The sequence below is a fragment of the Vulpes lagopus genome, chromosome 16 (assembly GCF_018345385.1).
Source record: "Vulpes lagopus strain Blue_001 chromosome 16, ASM1834538v1, whole genome shotgun sequence".
In the NCBI taxonomy this organism is placed as follows: domain Eukaryota; kingdom Metazoa; phylum Chordata; class Mammalia; order Carnivora; family Canidae; genus Vulpes; species Vulpes lagopus.
In genome coordinates this window covers 22,837,763-22,862,162 of record NC_054839.1, presented here as the reverse complement: position 1 = coordinate 22,862,162, position 24,400 = coordinate 22,837,763, and positions in this window count along the sequence as shown.

Sequence of the window (24,400 nt, the reverse complement as noted above, 5' to 3'; positions counted from 1 at the left end):
AAAGAAAGAAAGAAAGAAAGAAAGAAAGAAAGAAAAAGAAAGAAAGAAAGAAAGAAAGAAAGAAAGAAAGAAAGAAAGAAAGAAAGAAAGAAAGAAAGGATTGGATGTAAGACATGAGAAGGAATTAATAAAAGGAAGATTCTCCATTTCTGGCTTTTAATGTGGAAGAGGTCACATGACAAGGAAGTCCTACAACTGCCAGAAACTGAATTTTGACAACTTGAATGAGCTTGAAATGAATCTTCCTATTGCCTAAAAACACTTGGTTGCCCTGCACCCTGATTTCAGCCTGTGGGTCTTTGAACAGAGAATCTAGTTATTCTGTGACCAGACTCTTGACCTACAGAATCTATGAGACAATACATGAGTGTTGTTTAAGCCTCTAAAGTAATATTTCTTTGTCATGCAGCAATAGAAATCTAATACACTTGCTAAGATTCTTCACAATGTTCGTGTTAGGAATGATCTTTCTTTTGTAATGCCTGGAAAATTGAATTTCTGAATTTATACCCTTAATAAATGAAACCAATTTGTAACAAGTTCATTAGTGACCAAGTTTAAACCAAAAATGTTGGATATATACCAGGAATGGTTCATAATGAATGGAATTTTGTCTATATGCATTATGCTACTTCTATTTATCCTGAAGACCAACATAATTTATTACTTACTTCTTAGAAGCCACATTACTATTTATTATGTTCATCACAACTCACATATTTAAAGCAGTCTATTAGCAGGTCACCTGAGTGGCTCAGTTGGTTAAGCATCTGACTCCTGAGCTTAACAGTTCAAGCCCTGAATTGGGCTCCATGCTGGGTGTGGAGCTTACTTAAAAGAAAACAAAAAACAAAACAAAACAAAAAACAAAAAACCTTGCATTAGCACTAATTGCTATCAGTTGCTACTGATAGTAAGTCCTTTGGTAATTAAGTGACAAAGTAAAATCATTGGTACAAAATCAATTTGTATTTAATTACCAAAAATATCAAATATCAAAATATCACTTCAAAATACATAGTGAGTGAAATTACCTTGACCTCACAAAAGAATTCTGCTAATACTTTGTTGGAAACATATATATAAGATAGTAGAACTCAAGAAAATGGTTGTAATCTTTATCTAAGTATTTCCATCTGGATATATGCTCCCTTTCTCTCTCCACTCATGTGCAGTTGTTTTGACAGTCTTCCCAATGGAAGATGTTATTAATTAATGTTTATTATGTATTTAACACTAAAATGAATTAGCTTTGTTTCAGAAAGTAGAAACTAATCAGATCCTGCAGTGAATTTGGGGAGTGGTGGGGGACAAGGAAGAATCAGTCCCACAGTAAAGTTTCAAGTCAACATTTCTATTAGTCCTGCTTAGACAATGTAGATAAACTGTGTCCTTTACTTACTGACCTAGACTGTATATTGCGATACTGTATAGTTAGATTCCTACCTTCTCTCTATGTAAATTTATGCATTGTTTGCATGTCTGGTACTCTGATTCCCCAGAGAATGGTTTTGCTTTTGCTCTACTCCTATCTTCATTTATAATACCACCTCTTCTAATATTAATAAGATTTTTAGAGGTTGCAGATTTACATACAGTTTCTTGCAGATTTAGGTACAGTTCCAAATGTTACTGTTTATTGTCTCTGCTACTATTACATAACATTCATTTTCATTTCAAAATCTCCTTTGTTATCTCTACATGTTTACACACTGAATTATATATGGGTTCAAAACAACTTGAGTGCTCCTTGCATCTTGCTCTTCTACTCACTGGTAATTAATGTCACTGCCTATTTCTCTAGTCATGGTCTTCAAATAAATATTTCTTCTGATCCCTAAGTTGTTGAAGGAAGTATCTGTCTTTTTGTTCGTTCTTTTTTTTTTTCCTTGTAGAAATAAGAGATTCCAAGAAAAGGGAAAGTTAGAATGATAAACTTTTTTTAGATATGATCTTTGAACTTACTATTTTTTTCAAAAAATTCTAATTCCCCATTCCGAGCAATAAGATAAAGAGGCAACACAATTGTATTTAATGGGTTGAAACAGAAACACACATTTTCATTTTAAATAAGAAAGTTTATCTTCACACTTCTAAATCCTCCCTGACATGCTGAAGTCACATTTACACGATGCAAACACAAAGGAAGTTGAAAATTTTGGTCTGTCAACCTTCAAGATGATTTCAAAAATTGTTTTTGAAAAATATAAAGGTAATCAAATGCACTCTCCAAAGCTATTTGTAGTTTTATATTCTTATAGACTGGCAGAACTGGTTTAAGTAAAATTAATTATTGGAAAATTAAACTCAGTCCAGTACCAAATACCAATTTTAATTATTTTATTTCAATTACTTCAACATAAACTTATAAATTCATTCTAAACCAAAAGAGGTTATGAAATGTTGACTTAATATTTAACTAAAATGTTTAATAATGTATGATATTTTTATTTGCAGAGTTATCATTGCTTAGAGTTCACATTTGGTCTCTTATGTACATTTTAATGTACATTTATGTACATTTCATTCATAAAATGTATAAATAAATTTATATATTTAAAATAATATGTATACATATATACTTGTTTTTTATATGTATAATATTTTAATGTGTTTTGATATTTTTGAAATGTAAAACACTTAAGTTTTTTTTTCAGTCATGTGTGTCTAGTATTGTATACAGGACATAATGCCTTATAGCAGACATGATCTTTTACTTCAAAAAAAATTAATGTATCTCTTAATATATTTTTAAAATGTATATTCATGATGCAGATTGGTAGTTTGACTCAGAATATTTGTAAAAATGAGCAAAATAGTGATTACTTTTTATTTACTCTCCAAAACATTAATATGTTTCTCACAAAATCTAAAATAATCTTAGCAGTGCCAATATGATTGTTAAATATAAATAGGTTACTCCTAAAATCCTTAGTATATTTCTTCTAACAGATGTATTAAATTAAATAATTAAATCTCAATTAAGTACAAGGAGCAAACAAATATTTTCTAAATATGTTTCTGATTACTATGTTAATCCCCAATCAAGCTTTTAGTTTACGTCATGCTCTTTTCCCCCTCCAAAAGGACTAAATACTCCTATCATCCCTATTTCACAAGTTTCATTTTCAGCTGAAAATTCATTATGTTGCCGTGTCCTTATGACTTTTGATTTTCATTAGAGATCATTATACTATGGGGAAATAACCATATCTCAGAGACAATATAAGCAAGGTCTTCTTAGCTTTGATTACTTGGCATTGTGTTTTTAAATTAATGCCTAAACACTGAGCTCAATTAACATTTTCGAAGAAAATATTTTCTGTACAACAAATTGCATTTAAATTGTCTTGTGGGAAGCTCATTGTCATAAAGTGTAATTTAAGAGAATTCCTATCACCGCATGGTTATGATAAAATGGAAAGTCTGATAAACGTTAACCCCTACAAACAGATAAGAAAATAGGAAATGAAAGTTCTCTTTAAGGTGTTGAAATGTTTTACAATTGATTTTCATGTCAGATGATTAATGTAATAGCATAAAGTTAAGGCAGAATGCTTAAGGAATAATAAAGAGAAAATAAAAGTGAATGCCTTGCATCTCTGGAACATTATGTACAGTGGCTAACTTAGCTTTTCTTAGGCAGTAATAATGCTAAGAAAAAAACACAAAGTGCTTTTTTTCAATGGGTAAGATCAAGTAGGAAACTATATTTAATATACTTGCAATGTTAAATTATTGAGAATATTAAACACACACACACACACACACACACACAACATGCTCTCCCACCTTAACTAGCTATGTATAAGTTCAATTCTGGAAACAGCCCTTGGTCCTAGGCTCCAATAAGCAGATGTTTCAAACATATTTGGGAAGCTTAAATAACTCCAGGAAATGGACCTCTCAGCTTTTCATATTATACCCATCTTCACCTTTGAACCTCAAATTACAGTTCTGATTATAATTGAGAAAAGTGGTTTTCCCTTCCAATGACATGAATAGATACTGAAAACGACACAGGATGATTCTGGATGATAGACCAAAAAATTAATGCAAATATCAGCCTACTGACTCAGCCTAGTGTTGGCTTCCAGGGCAAGCACTTTGAACTCCACAGGAAGGAAAGATAACAGCAAAGTTGAAAGTGAATAAAGCAGCCAATATTTAAGAAGCAGAGGTAATATTAAAAACCAAATGGACATGGACTGCAACAACATCTCTAGAGCTGATATAGAACACATCATACTATCATTGGCACCAGAGATTAGGAGATGCAGATATTTCTTGGATCACAAGAAATATTTAAAATACCTTGAAAAAGTGCCCCTTAAGACATTCATCATGTGTTGACTATTTTCATTCATAAAAATATACCTGAGTAAAGTGCATGTTTTATACTGTACTCCAAGAAATACAGTGTTTTTAACTCTTTAGTGTCTGATCTAATACATAGTCTAGATACATGCTGCTCTTTGTAACAGGTGCATTGTAGCTTCTAAACAATACCGAAGTATGTGAGTATTGGATTTGACTAAACTGTATTGTTAAAGGTGGAACTGGATCTATGACAACATACTATTAAAAGGGAAATATTGAGGACATGTACATTACAAAGGGTTTGATCTTAAAGCTTTGAATGATGAAGTTTAATATTCCATCAGAAAAATTAGAATTTTAGAGAAAAATCTGTAATTCAGAAGTCAAAGCATGTGAAAAATATTTTGCTATTAATATAAACATGACGTTGCTGTTTGTAGGTAAAAATAATGAAAAACAGTTGCTTTAAATACGGTAATGTATTTTAGTGACATGGATGCTGAAATGAAAAGATCTGTTGGGACATTGACCTGAGTTAGAATCACAGATCCGTCCCTAACAGGCCTGTATAAAACTTTGCTACTTAATTAACTTCTCTATACCTCAGGATTATTATTATTTTAAATGGTAATGAGAAGTCTCACTTCAAACCTTTGTTGTAATTCATGAGTTCATGTAGAAGAAAAGTCCTGGTAGCTGATGAACATGCAAAAGCATGTATTTGTTTCCTCTTACAAAGATATAATGCTGCCTCAAAGTCACTTTTTAATTTAAAAACATCATAAATATGGGGCACATGAGTGGCTCAGTTAGTTAGGTATCTGACTTCAGTTCAGGTTCATGATTCAGGTCCCTGGGATTGAGCCCTGTGTTGGGCTCCCTGCTCAGCGAAGAATTTACTTTTCCTTATCCTTCTCCTCCCCCTGCTGTGCTCTCTCTCTCTGTATCTCCCTCAAATAAATAAATAAAATATTTTTTAAAAATCATAAATATAAGAAAAGAAAAATTAAAGTGAAGAGATTTAAAATAATCTCTTGTATGAATGCATGATAAAACTAGATCATTAAAATGCAAACCCACAAACATAGATGCTGTATGTTTGCTCACTTTTATATAACTTTTCTCCATATCATACTGTATGTAGTCACTAGAAAATATTAATAAAATTATATGTATCTCCTATATCAATTTCAAAATATAACACATAATGTGAGTAAAATATTTTGTATTACAAAATATTAAGTGACCAAAATTCCAATTTTTGAATTCAAGTTTTTATTTGTAATGTTTTCCTCTTAAAAATTGCAATTTCAGTCTACTGGAATATTATATTTTTGGAATTTACATTTAATGGGTGCAGTTTTATAGATATTATCAAATTTGGACAGGATTAGAGAATACTTAGCTTTATCAATATTCCTATTTGTCTTTCTCATAGACAGTAATGTACTGGTTTTATTAGGTATGTGGACAAGCAAAGAATTGAAATTTTAATGGAATTTTGAATGAAAATAAAGTGGGAACACTGTCCTACCAGAAATCAATAAAAACATGGAATTAATTTAGACCTCTTTCAGACAAATTTGTATCCAGAGTAAGTGTTCATTTTAATAGGTATAAAATGCTGCTTCTTCCATAATGGAAATGGTCCATTATAATCAACCTGCCTTCAGGTAGCTGGCTAATCACCCCAGGAAATGGCATCTTACTGGGGACTCACCACTGGTCTTTGCTGCTGACAGATTAGGCATTAGACAGTCAGCCTTGGTGAGTGACAATCCATGTTGCTAAACCCATGTATAACTTCCATTCCTGCCACCATTGCCACTTTGTTCGTCTCCCAATAGGCAATGACTGAGGTGGCTGGGGAGAGAAAACAACTGGTACCCACAACATGGATCATCCTAATCACTTGATTATTAATCTTTCCTCTTGAGTTCACCTTTTGGTAAGTATTTATAAAGGACACAAACATCTTCATTTTTTTCCATTCAAAACCATTACACATAACTCTTCTCCAAATTTCTTTGTCACTTATTCTCCAATCATGTTCCTTTCAAGTCCCTGACCAACCAGTCAAACAAAAATCATAACATAAATCAGTATAATAATTGCACATCTGGCCATTTCTCATTCAAATCAAAGTGAATAACCAGTGGTACTGCCCTAAGTTCTATCCCCTGGGAGGATTTCTCTCCACACTGTCTTTCAGCAAAATCTCAGAGGCTGCTATGGTGCTCTAGCTATCTACCTTCAGGTAATGCCTGCAATCCTGTAAAACTGATCTGTAAACCAGGCTGAAGTCTTCTCTTCCTCTGGTTGTAGGGAACTCACCATGAAATCGTAAGTGCAGGCTGGGAGAGGGCAGGATTTTTAACAAAAATGAAAAAAAGTATTATACTAGGACTGTATATGAAGGGTATTCCCTAGCAATACATAAAGAGAGCAAAGGGATCTTCAGATGGAACTGAATAGAAAAGTTTTTTTAATGGGAAGGAAATAGTTCAAGAATGCTAAGTGCTCAATGGGGTATCAGTAAAAATACTAATAAAGATAGATTATTGTAAAGAGTTGTCCATAGATTTTGATTGAGGAATCAGATATTAGGCAGTCATGCATGTGGGTGAAAGTAAATTAACCAACTTTGGGCTTCATAATATTTCTCAGATACTCTGACAGTAGTGTTTAAAGGAAAATATGTTTTGTAAGAGCTAAAGAAGTTTATATGATGGAGAACTGAGTGGGGATTAGAAGCCAGAAAAAATTCTGAATTAGGTATAGAACTACAGAGATCAGTTTGGACTCTTGTCACAAATAGTCAAGAGGTCCAGAAATATATGCCACTGCTTCAGCATTTGGAGATCTTGGAAAATGAGAAAAATTTGTCAAAGCTATAAATTCAGGAATGTTCCTTGCAGATAAATTGAAATGATCTCCAGTATCCTCAGTTGCGTTTTATTTTTTATTTTTTTCAGAGGAACTGAACAGACTGCTAATTGCAGTTAAGATAAAAATTGAGTAAAATCTTTGCCAATTCTTCCTTGCCAGATGTGGCGCTCTGCTGATGGTTCATGGTAGGCACTGACCTCCCAAGCCTCATGCTACTCATTGGTCCTATCATGAGTTCATGTGTCTTATATTTGCCTAGCAAAAATGTATATATTGTCATATGTTATTTAATGCCAAATTCTGTTAGCTATAATAGCTTATAATTTTGTATTAATTGAATTATGTGATTTATCATGCAACGGATTATCCATATATTTTAAACAATGGCAAACAATATTTCTTACCCAAATTTGGAGTGTAAACTGAAATTTAAATTTAACCAATATGTAATTTTGCTATTTAAGTTATAACTTTCTAGAATGATTATTTCATCTAATATAGATGAAACAGTCCATACATATTAAAGAAGACAAATATTTACAAATGATTCATTTGCATTTTAAATTTAACTCCAAATTCCTATATGAGAGGGGGAATACTGACATTATTCTTCCCTTTCCATTGTTTTATATTATTGCATCCCAAAATACACAGTTCAGAGAGAAATATAGTTTTGCAAAAGATTCAAACAATATGCATATCGACAAATAAAGTGAATGGTGATTGTCTCCTTTCCCAAGCTACCTCCTTCATTCTCACTTCCTTCGAGGGGGGCACTATTGTTAACAGTTTGATGTGTATTCTTTCAAAATTTTGGGGAGTGCTGACATTTTTGAGCTTCAATTATCTTAACATATTAACCATAAGCAAAAAGTATTACTGATATGGAGGCTTAAGTTCAAAATTATTTTTATATTATTTAAATTATAGCCTCAAACTGAATGTTTACCATATTTTTATTAAATATGTATGTTATATATTCCAAAAATCAAAATAATAATTGTATGTTTAGTTATATTGCTGAAAAGCAAAGTAGCTCTGTGACATTAAGCAAGTTGTTTAAAACCTTTGGGCCTCTGTTTCCAAATGTTTAAAATTGGGATAGTCAAATATCTCTCTTATAGGGTTATTCTGAGTATTAAAGAAATTAATATTTGTGAAATGCTAAGAAGCACGTCTAACAAATGTTAAGTACCAAATGCATTAAAACACAAATGAATAGGGGCTCCTGGGTGGTGCAGTCGGTTGAGCATCTGACTGTTTCAGCTCCGGTGATGATCTCAGGGTCTTGAGATCAATGAGCATGGAGTCTACTTGGGAATCTCTCTTCCTCTCCCTCTGCCCCTCCCCCTTCAAATAAGTAAATAAATTTTTTAAAGATTTTATTTATTTATTCATGAGAAACACACAGAGAGAGGGAGGGAGAGGCACAGGCAGAGGGAGAAGCAGGCTCCATGCAGGGAGCCGGAGGTGGGGCTTGATTCTGGGTGCCCAGGATCACGCCCTGGGTTGAAGGCAGGCGCCAAACCACGGAGCCACCCAGGCTGCCCAATGAATCTTTTTTTTTTTTTTTTAAAAACAAACAAACAAATAAATTACTTGAAGATACTTTTTGGTTTCAGGTATTTACTTAACAAACCAACAGCACTCAATTTGCCAAGATGAAAGTAAGGCATACTTTCTATTTTCTATGATAGTATGGTGTCAATATATTATTGTTATTATATAAAGTATGAAAATACATTACAATGACTTATGAACCAGTTCTTAAAATCTATCTTTTCTAAATGTAACATATAGCATAATATTAACTTGGGAAGAAAACAAGACATGTTAACAGAAAGTAATTAAGAATGTTTTCTTTAATTAGAAATGTTAAGCCCAATTAATTTCTCTTCATGGGGGAAATCAGAGTTGATAAAAACTGTGACTACTTTTTATTAATTTGGGAAGGAAGAAAGAAAACATTTTGTTTACCACATGCTTGTTTATTTACATTTTCTTCCCCAATCTATAATAAGACCATATTTTTGAGCAAGACCTATATGCTATAAAATTTGATCACTGTTCTACATAAGGATACCTTTTAATATAATAATATAATCCTTCACATTGAAACATTAATCTAAGATATCCATTAACTATCCATGACAGAATGTTCATCTCATTTCCCTTCTACTTAATCAACCAAATTTTGCTCACAGTAAGGAAACTTACATATACATAAATGTTTTATAAGGAAGGCTTATGTGACCACATCATTTCTGGGGATATGTTTGAATGAAGGATCAGAGTGCCTTCAGGGAATATGTGAAGAGAGGAGAAAACCATGTTTCACAAAGTTTGCTGAGGACAATGGGCCAGTTATAAAAAGTGAGATTACTTTTAAATGGCTTTCATTTGATATAACTTTAAACTTACATCAAAATTGTAAGAATAGTATAATAAATTTTCACATACTCTTTATGCAAATCTTATAATTTCTAATAGTTTGTCTCATTCCTAATAGTTTGTCTCATTCTATTTATAAATTTGCATGTATGCACATATGTATTTTTCAGAACCATTTGAGAGTTAGTTCAATGTATTGTGACCCTTTATCCCTAAATAGTCCAGTTTGCATTTTCAAGGAAAAAAGGAAATCTCTTACATAACTACATAGTTTTAAAAATTGAAAAAGTTAACATTCATCCAGAGGCTGAAGAAAAGAGCTCTGGCTTCCAGAGAGAAAGAGATGATGAAGATGAGATGGTTATCGTGTATCAAAGGACACCAGGCTGATATCTTAGATAGCAATAAAGGAACAATTAGACAAGATCCTACCTCCTTTGACATCAAGCTTTGATTGTCATGAAACAAATATGGAGGAACATTTACTGCACATACTTCTGGGAATCATCTGAACTCCATTAATAGTGGCACCTCTAGCAATTATTGCCATTAGTGGCCATTTGTGGGCATTTGGAGTCATTATCATTGGACTGAACTGTGAACATAGGGAACTAAAACACAAGAGAAGAAAATCACTGGCACACAGTAGTGGTATAAGCAGTACCACCAAGGTCTAAAATTCTACATTTATGCAAATATGATACCAACAAACAAATGAAATAGGACACATCAAATATTTGTAAAAATCAGCAATTTTGTTGTAAAACATATTGTGAAACCATTTTGTGAAAACATATGTGTTTTTTTGTAATCAAAAAGCCATTGCCTCGAGCTCCACTTTCTGCAAAACTACCTGAGTAAATATGAAAGTTTTTACAAATATTTTTAACTGGCTTGGATTTAATCAGTATGAACAACTTTAGTTCAGATAATATGCTTAAAAATACAACATAATCTACACTGAAGATTTTTTTAATTCCTTGAATTATTTTCTTTGGCCTTTTCCTAAGATATTCTTTTGACATAATGAAAAAATGCATGACTAATAACTGGTCTTTTTAAAGTGCCTTTTGCCTTTAATCAGTATTGTACTAATTATGTTTCTGAGTATATAATTGTCTGCTCTCTTGAAAAGGAAAAAGAATCAGTTTTCATGAGGCAAAGATTTCATCCCCAAATGTGAAAAAAAAAACACCACAATTTCTTTAAATTCCTCAAATTATAATCATACAGGTTTCTTGGCAAACCATAATTACACAGTATCCCTATAATTTCTCTGAGTACAGATTTAGCTCAAGTCATGTGTATGATCATTGTATAGCAATAATACAATAGTTTCTCCACACGTGACTCTATTGTGGCTAAGATTCCCTGGCCTGCATTTGTAAAGAAGTCACGGGAAGCCAAGAAGCTGGAAAAACCAAGGAGATAGGAGTTATTTTTTTTTAAAGTTAACAGTTCTGTAAACCACACTTACATGTAATACTTACATCTCTTTAAAAATACCTTTTGATGTGCATACTTTCCTGAGTTCCTTTATGTATAAATCTTTTATTTTAATACCAAGTTCTTAAAGCAGCTATGGAAAATAAGAGAATTATTCATATAAAAATACTGGCTAGCATTTCTTATTTTCCTTCATTGAATATATTTATATAATTTTAAAATTCTAAGAAAAGCACACTAACTTTCCTGACAAAACATGAGCTGCTTTATTTAAGTAACTTAAAAATTATACAAGTTTCCAGCAAAATTCATTTTAAAATCTATTGTCATCTCTTTTTAGTTCTGTGTCATACCAGCAGGTGGCAGGATTAGGCACAAAATTTCCGAATCTTTGAGAAAGGTAGAAAACTGCTCCTTTTCAATGTCTGGGGATGGCAGTTATTTTAATTTCTGTTCATACAGGTGACTCAATTCACCCAGCTCTACTCCTTAGCAGATGCAGCCCTTTCCTTGATTAGTCGAGGCTATGAACACAGTCACGACTTTGATCACAAATCATCACCGTCCCGCAGTAATATTCAGCCTTTACCATTAAGCAGGTCCAAAGCATATGGGTACATAAATCTGGATCTTTTAAATACTAGGCTACACCAGGCACACTTTCTGGGAGAGTGACTCTATATGATGAGGAATAGACTGAAACTAAACAATCTTGCCTTTTAAAATCAAAGATTTTTTTAGCGAGTGGTGTATTTTTGCCTCGTATTTGCACAAACTAGATGATAAATGTATAGATTACATCACTTTTGGAAAATGATTAAAAAGCTTAGGTTACTTAAACCTCGTGGTTCTTTTCCTCTGAAATTCTCTCAGATGTTCACGCTTCTATTTTCTCTGTCAACAAATGCACACGTGCCTTGGTGGTAGGAATGTTACTAAACTGATTTTTTCTATATTGAGTAGACTGCATAATATCTATATTTTCCTTTACATTTATATCCTTTGAGTTCTTTTATTAGCTCACTTTTCTTAAAGGGATACCCATCCCTCTATTCTTTCCGTGTAATCCTTCTGAAAAGTGTACAAATCAGGATACAGCATGATATACTAAACTAATAAAGGAATTGCTAGGATAAAAATGTATTTAATAATTGATTCTTAAAGAAATTGAGAAAAATTACATTTTAGCATTACAAAGTTCTAAAATCTTTACACAAGTTTGCTTAAGAACGCAATTGAAATGATGAGTTTAAAATGCCTGCCATATAATCAATATGTATGCATTACATTTTAATATCTTTCTCCCATCGTAAGTGTATATTCAAAATTTTTGTTTTATTGGAGCAAAAATATCTTCTTAAAATACCGTTGAAAGTTAACCATATATTTTCTATGTTCTAAAATAAGAGGAAAACATCTTGAAAGGATTAACTAAAGGAGTGTTCAGGTGTTCACAATATTATTGATTGCAATATAAGATAAAAACTTCTGGTGAGTTAAGAAAAACACTGTAAAGATTTATCCATTGGTCATCGTGAGGCCCTAGAAAGAATATATAAATAAGGCAATGAGAGGCCAGTACACAAGAAAACCGCAAAGCACAAGGATAAGAATATTCTAACATACCATTTTAATGGGTTTCTTACAGGTAACAACGCAGAAGGTAGAAATTTTTTCCTCAGTTTAATTAAATAAAAGGTCACAATCATAAAAGTAACATGTCGATAATCACCAAATCATAGAAGGAGGGACTGGCATTGAAACCTTGGAGAATACAAGTAAAAGCTGTTGTTCTTTCCTTCCCTTTGCCAATATCACCCTTCTTGATAATATGTAGTTCTGTATTCATGCATTCAGTTTATGTTGTTTTGCATCCCTGCAGTTTCAGCCAAACACTTAGTATACTACACTATTTAAATTTCAGCCTGAACTTACTTCATGTGAATTTCTTTCATGATAATAATGACATTAGCATTATGAAAATGCCCTGTTACTCCTATATTATAATATAGTACTGGTATGATTAGCCAAATAATACTATGATTAGTATGCAAGAGCCACAGCTCTCATTTCACTTTTAGTTTTATGCACATGATATAGCTGAATTCTTACAGCACTGTTGGTTAACCCTGATTTACAGCCAAGGCTTTGTGAGCACAGAGAAATGCAGGCCCTTGACCAAGGTCACACAGCCAGAGGAGAACAAACATTTGAACGTGGGCTCCCTGGGTCTTTTGTTCGGTCAAGAAAATCTCAGTAGTACAGATGCTGTTTGTAGGCATTATTGGTAGATCATTGTTTGGTAGACCGGATACTCTGAGACTGCTTCTAAAAGAGTTAGGTAATCGTCATAGCAAAATTTGCAGGCGGTGAGAGCAGGAGTGGAGTAGGAATCAGCAGGAAGGAACAGAAAGGAGGTCATGGTTGCCTCTTGTAGAAGAAGAGTTATATGACAAAAGCATGAAGCAGATGACTGCCAAGACAGTATACTCCATTTTTTTACACTTATCTGACCTTGGAAAATGACCAGGCCATTTGATTAGGAAGAAAGAAAAGAATCATTGCCAGTCTTAATCATGTGGTAATTTGACAAGGCAAGCTGTGAAATGTGATTTCTGAATGATCATGTAATTGGTTTTATAAATAAGAAGAAAAAACTTGAAGTTGTATAAACTCTATCAGAATAATCATGATATATGTGGTCCATGTTACATTCTGTTCTAAAGGCACTTTACATATAATTTTTCTACCTTGGAATCTTTTGAGTATTATTATTGTTTTTTTTTTTTTCTTTTTTGCATCAGAAGTGTGGTGTCTGAAGATAAAATAATAATTTTTAATACATTTTTTTATATATAATTTTTCCCTAAAGTTTTTTCTTTTTTTTTAAATTCTAATATCAGACTTCAATAATCCCTTAAAGGAACATAGAATCAAAAAAAATTCTTGCTGGCATTTAGGAGCATCCACATGTCATATGATATAAGAATAATACCTAAAGTTGGTATTTACAAAATAATGCATAATTATTCTTAAATTTTTGCTGGAGGGACGCTTGAGTAGTTCAGTGGTTGAGTGTCTGCCTTTGGCTCAGGGCTTGATCCCTGGTCCCAGGATTAAGTCCTGCAACCAGCTTCCTGCCAGGAGCCTGCTTCTCCCTCTGCCTATGTCTCTGCCTATCTCTCTGTGTCTCTCATGAATAAATAAATGAAATCTTAAAAAAAAATTGTTTTTACCAGCCTGCAAAAGTTTCTTGGGAATTCTGAGTCCATTTAAGTTCCCACAGAGACTTAATTTAGTAATTTCAACCCCAGGAGGTTTGACCTTAAATATTTCTAGTTTACTAAAAGGAAAAAAAAATTCCAGTTTACTTACATCTAAAATATTTCTTAACTAAATTAAACATATCAATGTAAAGATTTTCAAAATAAGCTCAGTCAGTGAATACATTCCTTATAATGATTTTTTTATCAAGAAATAGTGTGAATATATAAAATTAATTCACAAGTGAGATGCACATTGAGGTGAAATACTTCAATCCATTAAACTTTTGGTTCAAGACTATCTGGGATGCTCTAATCAAAGATTTTCAGCAGATTTTTAGAAACTTTTCATATATTGCAGCAAACTTTCCAGGAGAAAATTAACAATTCAATAGATGGACTTATTTATGTGCTAAATTTGTGTTTTAACCATTCCTTTTCTATTTGGGCTCCAGTAGAATTATAGAAAATCTGGAAGAAGTGAGGGTCAGGACCATATAAATAAAACATATAAATATTACTATAGTCTTTATAAACACATCTTTAAAGGACAAATATTGACATATTTGATGATACCTACATCATTTAAGGAGGATAGGAAAATATACACCTAAAAAATTTAAATATCAAAAGGGTTTTTGTTTTCTTTAATGTGACTAAAACTATGTATAAAAAGAACACTTATTGCAATAAATTGATATCAGATTTCTGTTGCAGGTAACTAATTTATCAAAAGGGTTTCTTTATTTCACCTAAAAACAACAATGCCTTGGTACTGAGCGATCAAGGACTGACCATATGGCTTGATGGTATCATCAACATATCCTTGTGTCTTTGTATTTTTCCTACCTTCACACGGAGGTTAGTTATATCCTCATATTCACAAAATGATCTAGGATCTCCAGTTTGCTACCACAGTCCAAACAAGAATAAAGAAGGATAAAGAGATATAAAATGTGCACGCAAGTTGACTCCACCCTTCAGTCAGGAGAACAATCAGGTTTTCTGGCAACCCAATCAGTAGACTCCACTTACATCATATTTGTCACAAGTACGTTGCCTTTCCATTCATTATATCATGGAAGTCTAGGAACGATTGATCTGGACTCTTTACTTCCCTAAAGAAATTTGGGATTCTAGTAATAAAGAATAAGGAAATACAGATTCTATGAAGGCATGTAACCAGATTTGACACAAATAATTCACACTTGTAATATTGAAAATGTAAACAGAATATGAAAACAGCAAATTCATAAATACTTGCATGTGATTAAAAAATAATATAATTTTGTATATCTTGTTATGTAAGTAAATTTCTTTTTCTTTCTCTTTTGTTCTCTCATATTGATTTCACATTTGATTTTAGTAAGCCTTTTCTTCCTAATTTTCAAAATGGTTAGTGCTGACTTAAGTTGTAACTTTTGTTTTAGATGCAATGTAGGAACATCTATTCCATCTAAAATAGTTCTTTTTCTCTGAAGTATACCAATTACCTAATACTGCATACTGCAAAAATATTGTATGTTACATTGGATCACAGTGAAAATATAATGTTGAAACATGTTGCCGTTTCACTTAATTTCCCTGAAATTGGGTTTCCTATAGTTAAATTAGTTAGATTAAAAACTATATTATATATTTTCATTTATCTATTTTATTATTTTGTGGTAAAACAATAGGCTACTGCCATCTCAACACATTTTTAAGTGTACAGTGCATTGTTTGTTACCTTAAATCCAATGTTGTGCAAGAGATCTCTAGAGTTTATTCATCTTGCTACTGAAACTTTATGCCTTTTGATTAGTAATTCTCCATTTCTTCCTATCTCTAGCCTATGGCAACCATCAGTCCATTCTTTGATCCTACAAATTTGACTAAACTGGATAACTCATATAAATGAAATCATACAATATTTGCCCTTTTGTGACAAGTTTATTTCATTTATCATGATATCTCCGAGATTCATCTATGTCACATATTGCATTATGTTCTTCTCTTTAAAAGTTCAATAGTATACTATTGTATGCGTATATCATATGTTCTGTATCCATTCATCTCTTGATGAGCATTTAGGTTGCTTCCACATCTTGACTATTGCAAATAGTGCTGTAATGAGTATTGTGAACAGTGCTAGTATCTGTTTGATATCCTGATTTCAATTCATTTGGACACTGATCAGCATCGATCCATGAATTTGACACCAAAAACAATAACAGAAACAAAAATAAACAAATGAGACCATATCAAACTGAAAAGCTCTGTACAACAAAGGAGATATTCAACAGGGTGAAAAGATAACTAAAGGAATGGGGGAACATATTTGCAAACCATATAAGATGTTAATGAAGAGATATTAAGGAACATCTCCAAAATATATAAGGAACACATACAACTAACTAGCTAAAAAAAATATTAACCCAATTTAAAAAATGGGCTAGGGACTTAAACTATTATTTCTCAAAAAAGATATACAAATGGCCGAGGATGTGGGGTAATTGGAACTCTTGCAGACTTTTGGTGGGAATGAAAACTGGTTCAGCCTCTATGGAAAAGAGTATGAAGTTTCCTCAAAATAAAATAAATAAATAAATAAATAAATAAATAAATAAATAAATATTAAAAGAGAACTGCCTATGATCCAGCAATTCCACTTCTTCATATTTATCTAAAAGAATTGAATGTTGATTTATATTGAATAGCTTGATGTCTCTGAAATTTTATTATTAATTATTCATTTTTTAATAAGCCAACTCTTCTGTCATTCAGTCAGCCTGCTATATACTTCTCTTGGGAAAATTGTGACACAGTAAGAGATTTATCTTCATGTCTTTGAAGAAAAAATACAGAGATTTATTGAAACTAAAATTTTGTACCCATCTGGAATATTATTGTAGCTCATGTTAATTCATCTGGAAATATGAATTACACTATTTTCCCTATTGAATTATAGTCAGACATACAATAAATATTTTGAAAATGTTGACTATTAAGAAGGAAAAAGAGATATGGAGGAAAAAAGCAAATAGAGAAGGAAGAGTAAGAGATTGAGGGAAAAAAGTAAATAGCTTTAGGAAGATTTCTAAAAATTTTTGCACTTGGATGATATTATAGATCCTTAATTTTCAAAGTGATTAATGTGAGCAAAGAGGTCATCTTTTGTTTTACTCTTGAATGAGGGTTCTCAGTCTTGCAAATAAGAAACTTCTTTCTTAGATGGGCCCAGTTTTTATTTTTGGCATGTACCTCTAAGCTTTTGAATACTCAACACTTTCAAAAGAGTGCAAGTATTCATACTGCAACAAAATAAAAAAAAAATTATGTGAATTTAATGCCTTATGAATTATGCCATACCTTTGCATGTTTTGTATAACTTGCTTTTTTGAGGATCTCATTTATTTATTTCACATCACTGTTACTGTAGCAATCGATTACTGTTCTATTTAGTTTTATGGCTTTTTTGATAAGGCTATCTCCAAATTACAGCATGTCTAGAACTTGTTGGATCATAATTTAACTTTCACTGTGAAGAAACAACATATTAGTCCTATCTTGGCAGATTTATATTGGCTTCCTGTTTCAACTAGAATTATCTCCAAGCTATTAATTCTGGGGGACTTTTATTTTTCTTTTGGTGATTAACAGGACTAGAATCCCCATATCTGTCACCGTGTCCAGAGAAAAATATCATCTCTGCAACCTTACCTTTCTGATGACTGTTTTTGTGAACTATATTATTTTAAACTAGAAAATGCATGTCTCAAAGGCTTTTGTTGTTGTTGCTGCTGCTATATTTTCATTTACTTTGGGAGTCTCATCTTCATTACATATAAACTAAGAATTATTAGTCATTCAGATTAAAAAGGAAAATTTCTACTACTTTAAACATCACTAGACATTCATATGCCATAGCAAAATGAAATATGTTGAGTATTATTTTGATTTGATGGGTTTATTTAATCACAACATCATAACCTCAGTCTAAATTGTATTAATGAGATATTTCCATATGATGTACATATGCAGTCTTAATATATAGAAAAATACACATTTGAAATCTAATCTAAGTTACATGCAAGTGAGGGAAATTTACAAAGTTACCAATTTACAAAGTTCCCGAAATGTTGTATCTGTCTATAAATGTCTACAAGAATCACCCTTAACCAGAGAATTGTGACTAAATATGGTAACGGAGACTTAGTTTTTATTTTTTATTTTATTTTATTTTTTGAAAGATTTTTTTTTAAATTTTTATTTATTTATGATAGTGACACAGAGAGAGAGAGAGGCAGAGACACAGGCAGAGGGAGAAGCAGGCTCCATGCACCCGGAGCATCGTGCCCTGGGCCAAAGGCAGGTGCCAAACCGCGGCGCCACCCAGGGATCCCAGAGACTTAGTTTTTATAAGAAAGTTAGCTCTATTTCTCTACTTTGCCTATTTCAGAGTATTCATAGCTTTTATTTCTCTTCCCTGCAAGCTCATTTGGAGAAATATTTAGGAATCATGAGAGAACAGATACGTTCTATTATAGAATAATGATTTATTCCAAATTACAATTAGTTCTGGGTAAATCCTGTACAATATGAACCTCATGTTGGCCTTTCTTCTGCTCTACTCTTTTTTTAAAAAAAGAAATTGATTTCTATATTGAATAATGATAAAGAAATGGAAGGAAGTGTTCTAGTTTCCTTTCAGAGATTGCCAAAGGAAAATAGAGTGGGTGAAAACAAGTATTTTGTCTCATTTTTATATTTCCTGGGAGTTGAAGAGGTTTTACGAAAGTTGCATCATAAAATTACTGGTGACAATGGCAATGTTATCTTTAAAATCAGTTCATGGTGCAATCATGATTGTCATTTATTGAAGTTCTCAATGGGCTTTGTCTCCAGCTCAAATGATTCTGTGAGCAAATACACACATTAATCCATTTATTTTGCAATCAAAGTGGCTTGAATTGTCTGTAAGTTGGAATCCTGACACAATAATTTGCAAAAAAAATATTTTAAGAAACAGATCATAATGAAAATGGAGATATGGGTTGGTAAACTCATTGGATTAAGTTTAGAAACAGTTGCTATGAATAGATATAACCATGGTGGTCCATGGTATATACTAGCAAAGCATCTACTGAAATTATTTCTCATAGTTATTGAGAGTAAAGACCATTTTGAAACTGAGACCTTAGTTACTCAAATACATAGCTGTTGCCATGAAACACTTTTATAGAAGATAGAGTAACCTGATTCTTCTGATTATACTGAGAACTTTAAAAAAATGTAAATCATATGTCAGAAATTTTAAATTCTCAGCTCAGGGAAAATCCGTATTTAAATAAGAATTGCAAATGAAATCATTTTTGTCTCATTATCATGGAGCTAAAATAGTTAAAATAAATTTATAATTAGACCTTGTAGGTTATTAAATTTTTATATTAATTAAATGTAACACCTTACAAGTTCCCTTACATGAAAGTTAGAGGATTTATCAGAAAAAAAAAGAAATGTGAGAAGTACAATAGAGACTTCTGGGGGAGATTTGGAATATGGAGAGTTCCCCAATTCCTAACCTGTATTGAGACTCCATTGCTAGCTGAAGGATCCCCTCTTGCTTTGGTAGAGGTAGATGCCTCTATCTTATTAGTACACTTTTAATATTGCCTGAGACAATTACTTTCCAAAGGGGAAGCTAGCTGCCCTCTTTTCTTATTTCTACCAACCTTCTTATTCAGACCTAAACATTGAGAGGTCTCATTTTGATGTAAACCTTAAAATTAAGGTGCAGTGTATGAATTGCATTACTATCTGGTGAAATCAGATAGTGCTCAGGTGCTTTAACCACAATTTCCCATTACTACTTGGCTCCAATGAATAAGGTCCCCTAACCAACAACTCAAACCAACTTTTACTAAAAGGACTAAGTTCCTGCTTATTCTGGGTAGAGAGTTTCCATTCCCTGTTAGTCCATGGATAAATAAATCAGTTATATTTTTCCCCAGAGATCAGGAGACTTTTCATCCTGAAATACTAAACCTGCCTCCCATAGCACTCCGTTCTTGCATGCAACCTCCATATGGCCCTGCCTGACATGCTACTGTGCCCTCCTCCTTCAGACTGTCAGTCTATGTGACTAATAAACTACTGTCAATCCCATCTGTCCAATGTTGGGTGCTGCATGTTCAGCCATCCCCACTACCTGGAGCAGAAATCCGTCCTTCATGAAAAAAGTGAAGAAGAGGTGAATAAAATGCTAGTTAATAAGTCAAACTCAGGATGAGAAATAGAAAAAAAAATATGATTAATTTTGGGTGTGACATAAATCAGCAGGACATATTTTACAGTATGTTTTTAGGGTACTGCATTATGAATTTATAGTTATGGCATTAAATGTAAATTTAGGTAGTGTTGAATGTGTCAATATGTCTGCATTGTTCAGAGATTCTGGCTTCTGAAACCTGTATTCCATGATGGCTTATGGTAAATAAGGGTAGATGAGAGATATTTTTTTAAAAATAATATAGAAGAGTTATCTTAAATACTTTAAAAATTAAAATAATTTTTTTGCTCACTTCCTAGCTATGACCCATGAGAGTGACCACAAAATATTTACTATGCCAAGGCACTAAACATGATTTGGCTGAGAAAAAAGGTCAGTTTCTTTGAAAAACAAGATTTTGGCTGCCCTTCATAGGCCAGAGATGATTCTGCCATGGAAATGGATTCTCTAATTTCAGTAGGAAAGATGAGACACATGGTAGCACAATCCAAGTAGCTGGAATTAACCTTCAAAGGTGAAATAGGAACACTCATTTTAATTGACAGTCAAAATGGGAATTTGGATTGTTTTAGCTGCAGAAATTTTGATGGCAGCTAATTGTTCATGGCATCCCCATGACTAAAATATCAAGGAGGTTTGTTAAAGCCACACAAGATCTGTGTGATCAAGTGAATTTGGTTCTGTTAAACAGAAATTGCTTAAGCCAATATGATATATGAAAATCGTGATGTTTGATACAATTTGTAGTTCTGAACTAGTAACAGAGAACCTTGAAGTAAATGAAGACTAGGTGCAAGTCAGGATGAACCTTGCAACAAATTTACAAATATGTATGGTAAATCCCCCTTCTAGTTTTTCTGATCCATCTAACTGCACACTGAGTAAGGGGAAATGTACGAAGAATTCAGTTGTAACTGAACACTGACCTGGGTTAATGTCAATACCTAGACTGAAAACAGTACTACAGTGTGCTATTGATCATAGTTAGAGCTTTGAAGAAGATAAAAAAGTAAATGCATTTTGGCCATAATTTTTCTCCTGGTGGATTCAGTGTAACTTTGGTTAATTTTCCTGTAACTGGTTGATTGAGTAGTGTACTAGAAATGCTTATCCAATCCCAGACACAATATACTAACCACTTGACCAAGGGAGTGGAGGTTCTTATTGAAATGATCAAATTGAAATCTCTTGACATTCTCATTCCTACCAAGACAAATCAAAGGTTTTTTTTAATATATACTTTAAGAGACCTGACAAAAATAAAATACAGACCCTTTTAATTTTTTGTTCACAATTTAAAATTCCCTTAGTGTTCTTCAGTTTATTTCAAGACAATGGACAAGAGTTAAGATGGTGAGCAGTAAGAGGACCCTATGCTTGCCTCATCCCTTGAACACAGCTAGATAAATATCAGATCATTCTGAACAACTAAGAGATAGGTCTGAGTGCTAAGAGAACAAACTGCTGAACTAGAGGGAGAAGAGAAGCCACATCGTGGAAGGTAGGAGGTATGAAGTTATTATTCTGAGGAGAAAAGAAACCCAAGTGACGAGGAGGGAAAGGAGCCTTAATGTCAGAGAGAGGAGAGAGAAACAGAGAAGCAGAAAGTGACATACAAGGGATAGCGCAAGAGGAACACTTGCCCCAAACTATTGGTTGGGAAAAGCAGAGGGGCTGATAATTGTAATTTTTATAAGCAGGGAAGCTCAATGTCTGAAGTTTTAGAAGCCTGTGTTATTGCTGGACTCATTCCTGGAGGGCTTATTGGATTTCCTGTGAAGAAAGAGGGCAGACAGTGTGGTTGAGGATCCCTTGGATTGCATCAGGAGAGACAATCCTCTTTCTTGGAGTGCATTTGAGAGAGGTGGGATGGTTTCTCAGGGGACAAAGAACATCAATGCCTGCCCCATTCATTAACAAAGGAACAGAGGCATCTGCTGAGCTCAGCAAACCTTGGTGCCAGCTTTTGCTGTGCTTTAACATAACACACACACTCAAAACAACAACAACAACAACAAAACAGTGGCCTGGATAAAATGATAAGAAAGAGGAATTCACTCCAAAAGAAAGAACAAAAAGAGGTTGTGGTCAGGGATCTAATTAAAATAGATATAAGTAATATACCTGAACCAGAATTTAAAGCAACAATCATGAGGATACAAGCTGGGCTTCAGAAAAGCACAGAAGATACTAGAGAATCCTTTACTGCACAGATAAAAGAATTAAAAACAAGTAAGGCCAAAATAAAAATTTCTGTAACAGAGATGCAAGACTGGATGCAATTACAACAAGGATGGATAAAGTGAAGGAACAAATCAGTGATATAAAATATAAAATTATGGAAAATAATGAAGCTGAAAAGAAAAGGGAAAGAAAAGTATTAGATCACAAATGTAGACTTAGGGGACTCAGCAACTTCATAAAGTGTAATAACATTTGTATCACAGGAATACCAGAAGAAGATGAGAGGGAAAAGGGGGCAGAAAGTTTATTTGAGGAAATTAGCTGAAAATTGCCTTTATCTGAGGAAGGAAACAGTAATCCAAGTCAAGGAAGCACGGTGAACTCCCATCAAATTCAAGAAAAGCCAGGCAAACACCAAGACATATCTTGGTAAAATTTGCAAAATACAGAGATAAGGGAATAATTCTGAAAGACAGAGAAAAGAAATCCTTAACCTACAAGGGAAGACAAATCAGGTTAGTAGCAGATCTCTACAGAAACCTAGCAGGCCAGAGAGTGGTGACATGATATATTTAGTGTGTTGAAAGGGAAAAATATGCAGCCAAGAATACCTTATCCAGCAAGACTGTCATTCAGAATAGAAGGGAAGATAAAGAGTTTCCCAGAAAAACAAAAACTAAAGAAGTTTATGACCACTAAACCAGCCCTGAAAGAAATATTACAGGAGACACTTTGAGTGGGAAAGAAAGACCAAAAGCAAAAAAAATTAGCAAGGAACAGAGAAATTCTCCACAACAGTAAGTTTACAGATAATACAATGGCACTAAATTCTTATTTATCAGTAATTACTCTGAATGTAAATGGACTAAATGCTCCATTCAAAAGACATAGGGTATCAGAATGGATTAAAGGCAAGACCCATCTATATGCTGCTTAGAAGAGACTAATTTTAAACCAAAAGCTACCTCCAGGTTGAAAGTGAGGGAATGGAGAACCATCATTCTAATGGATGTCAAAAGAAAGCCAGAGTAGCCATACTTAAGTCAGACAAATTAGATAGTAAGCCAAAGAATGTAACAAAAGATGAAGAATGGCACTGTATCATAATAAAGGAGTCTATCCAACAAGAATATCTAACAAGCATAAATATTTATGCCCCCAGCTTGGGAGCACCTAAATATATAAATCTACTAAAAACAAACATAAACTCATTGATAATAATACAATAATATTGGGGGACTATACCACCTCACTTACAGCGATGGGCAGATCATGTAAGCAGAAAATCAACAAGGAAACAATGGCTTTGAGTGACACATTGGACCAAATGGACTTAATAAATACATTCAGAACATTGTATCTTAAAGCAGCAGAATATAGATTTTTTTGAGTGCATTAGAGAACATTCTGCAGAATAGATCACATACTGGGTCACAAATCAGGCCTCAACCAGTACAAAAAGACTCAGATCATATCATGCCTATTTTCAGACCATAATGCTATGAAACTTGAAGTCAACTACAAGAAATAACTTGGAAGGATCTCACGTACATGGAGGTTAAATAACATCCTACTAAGGAATTAATGGGTTAATCAGGAAATTAAGGAAGAGTTTAAAAATATATATGGAAGTAAA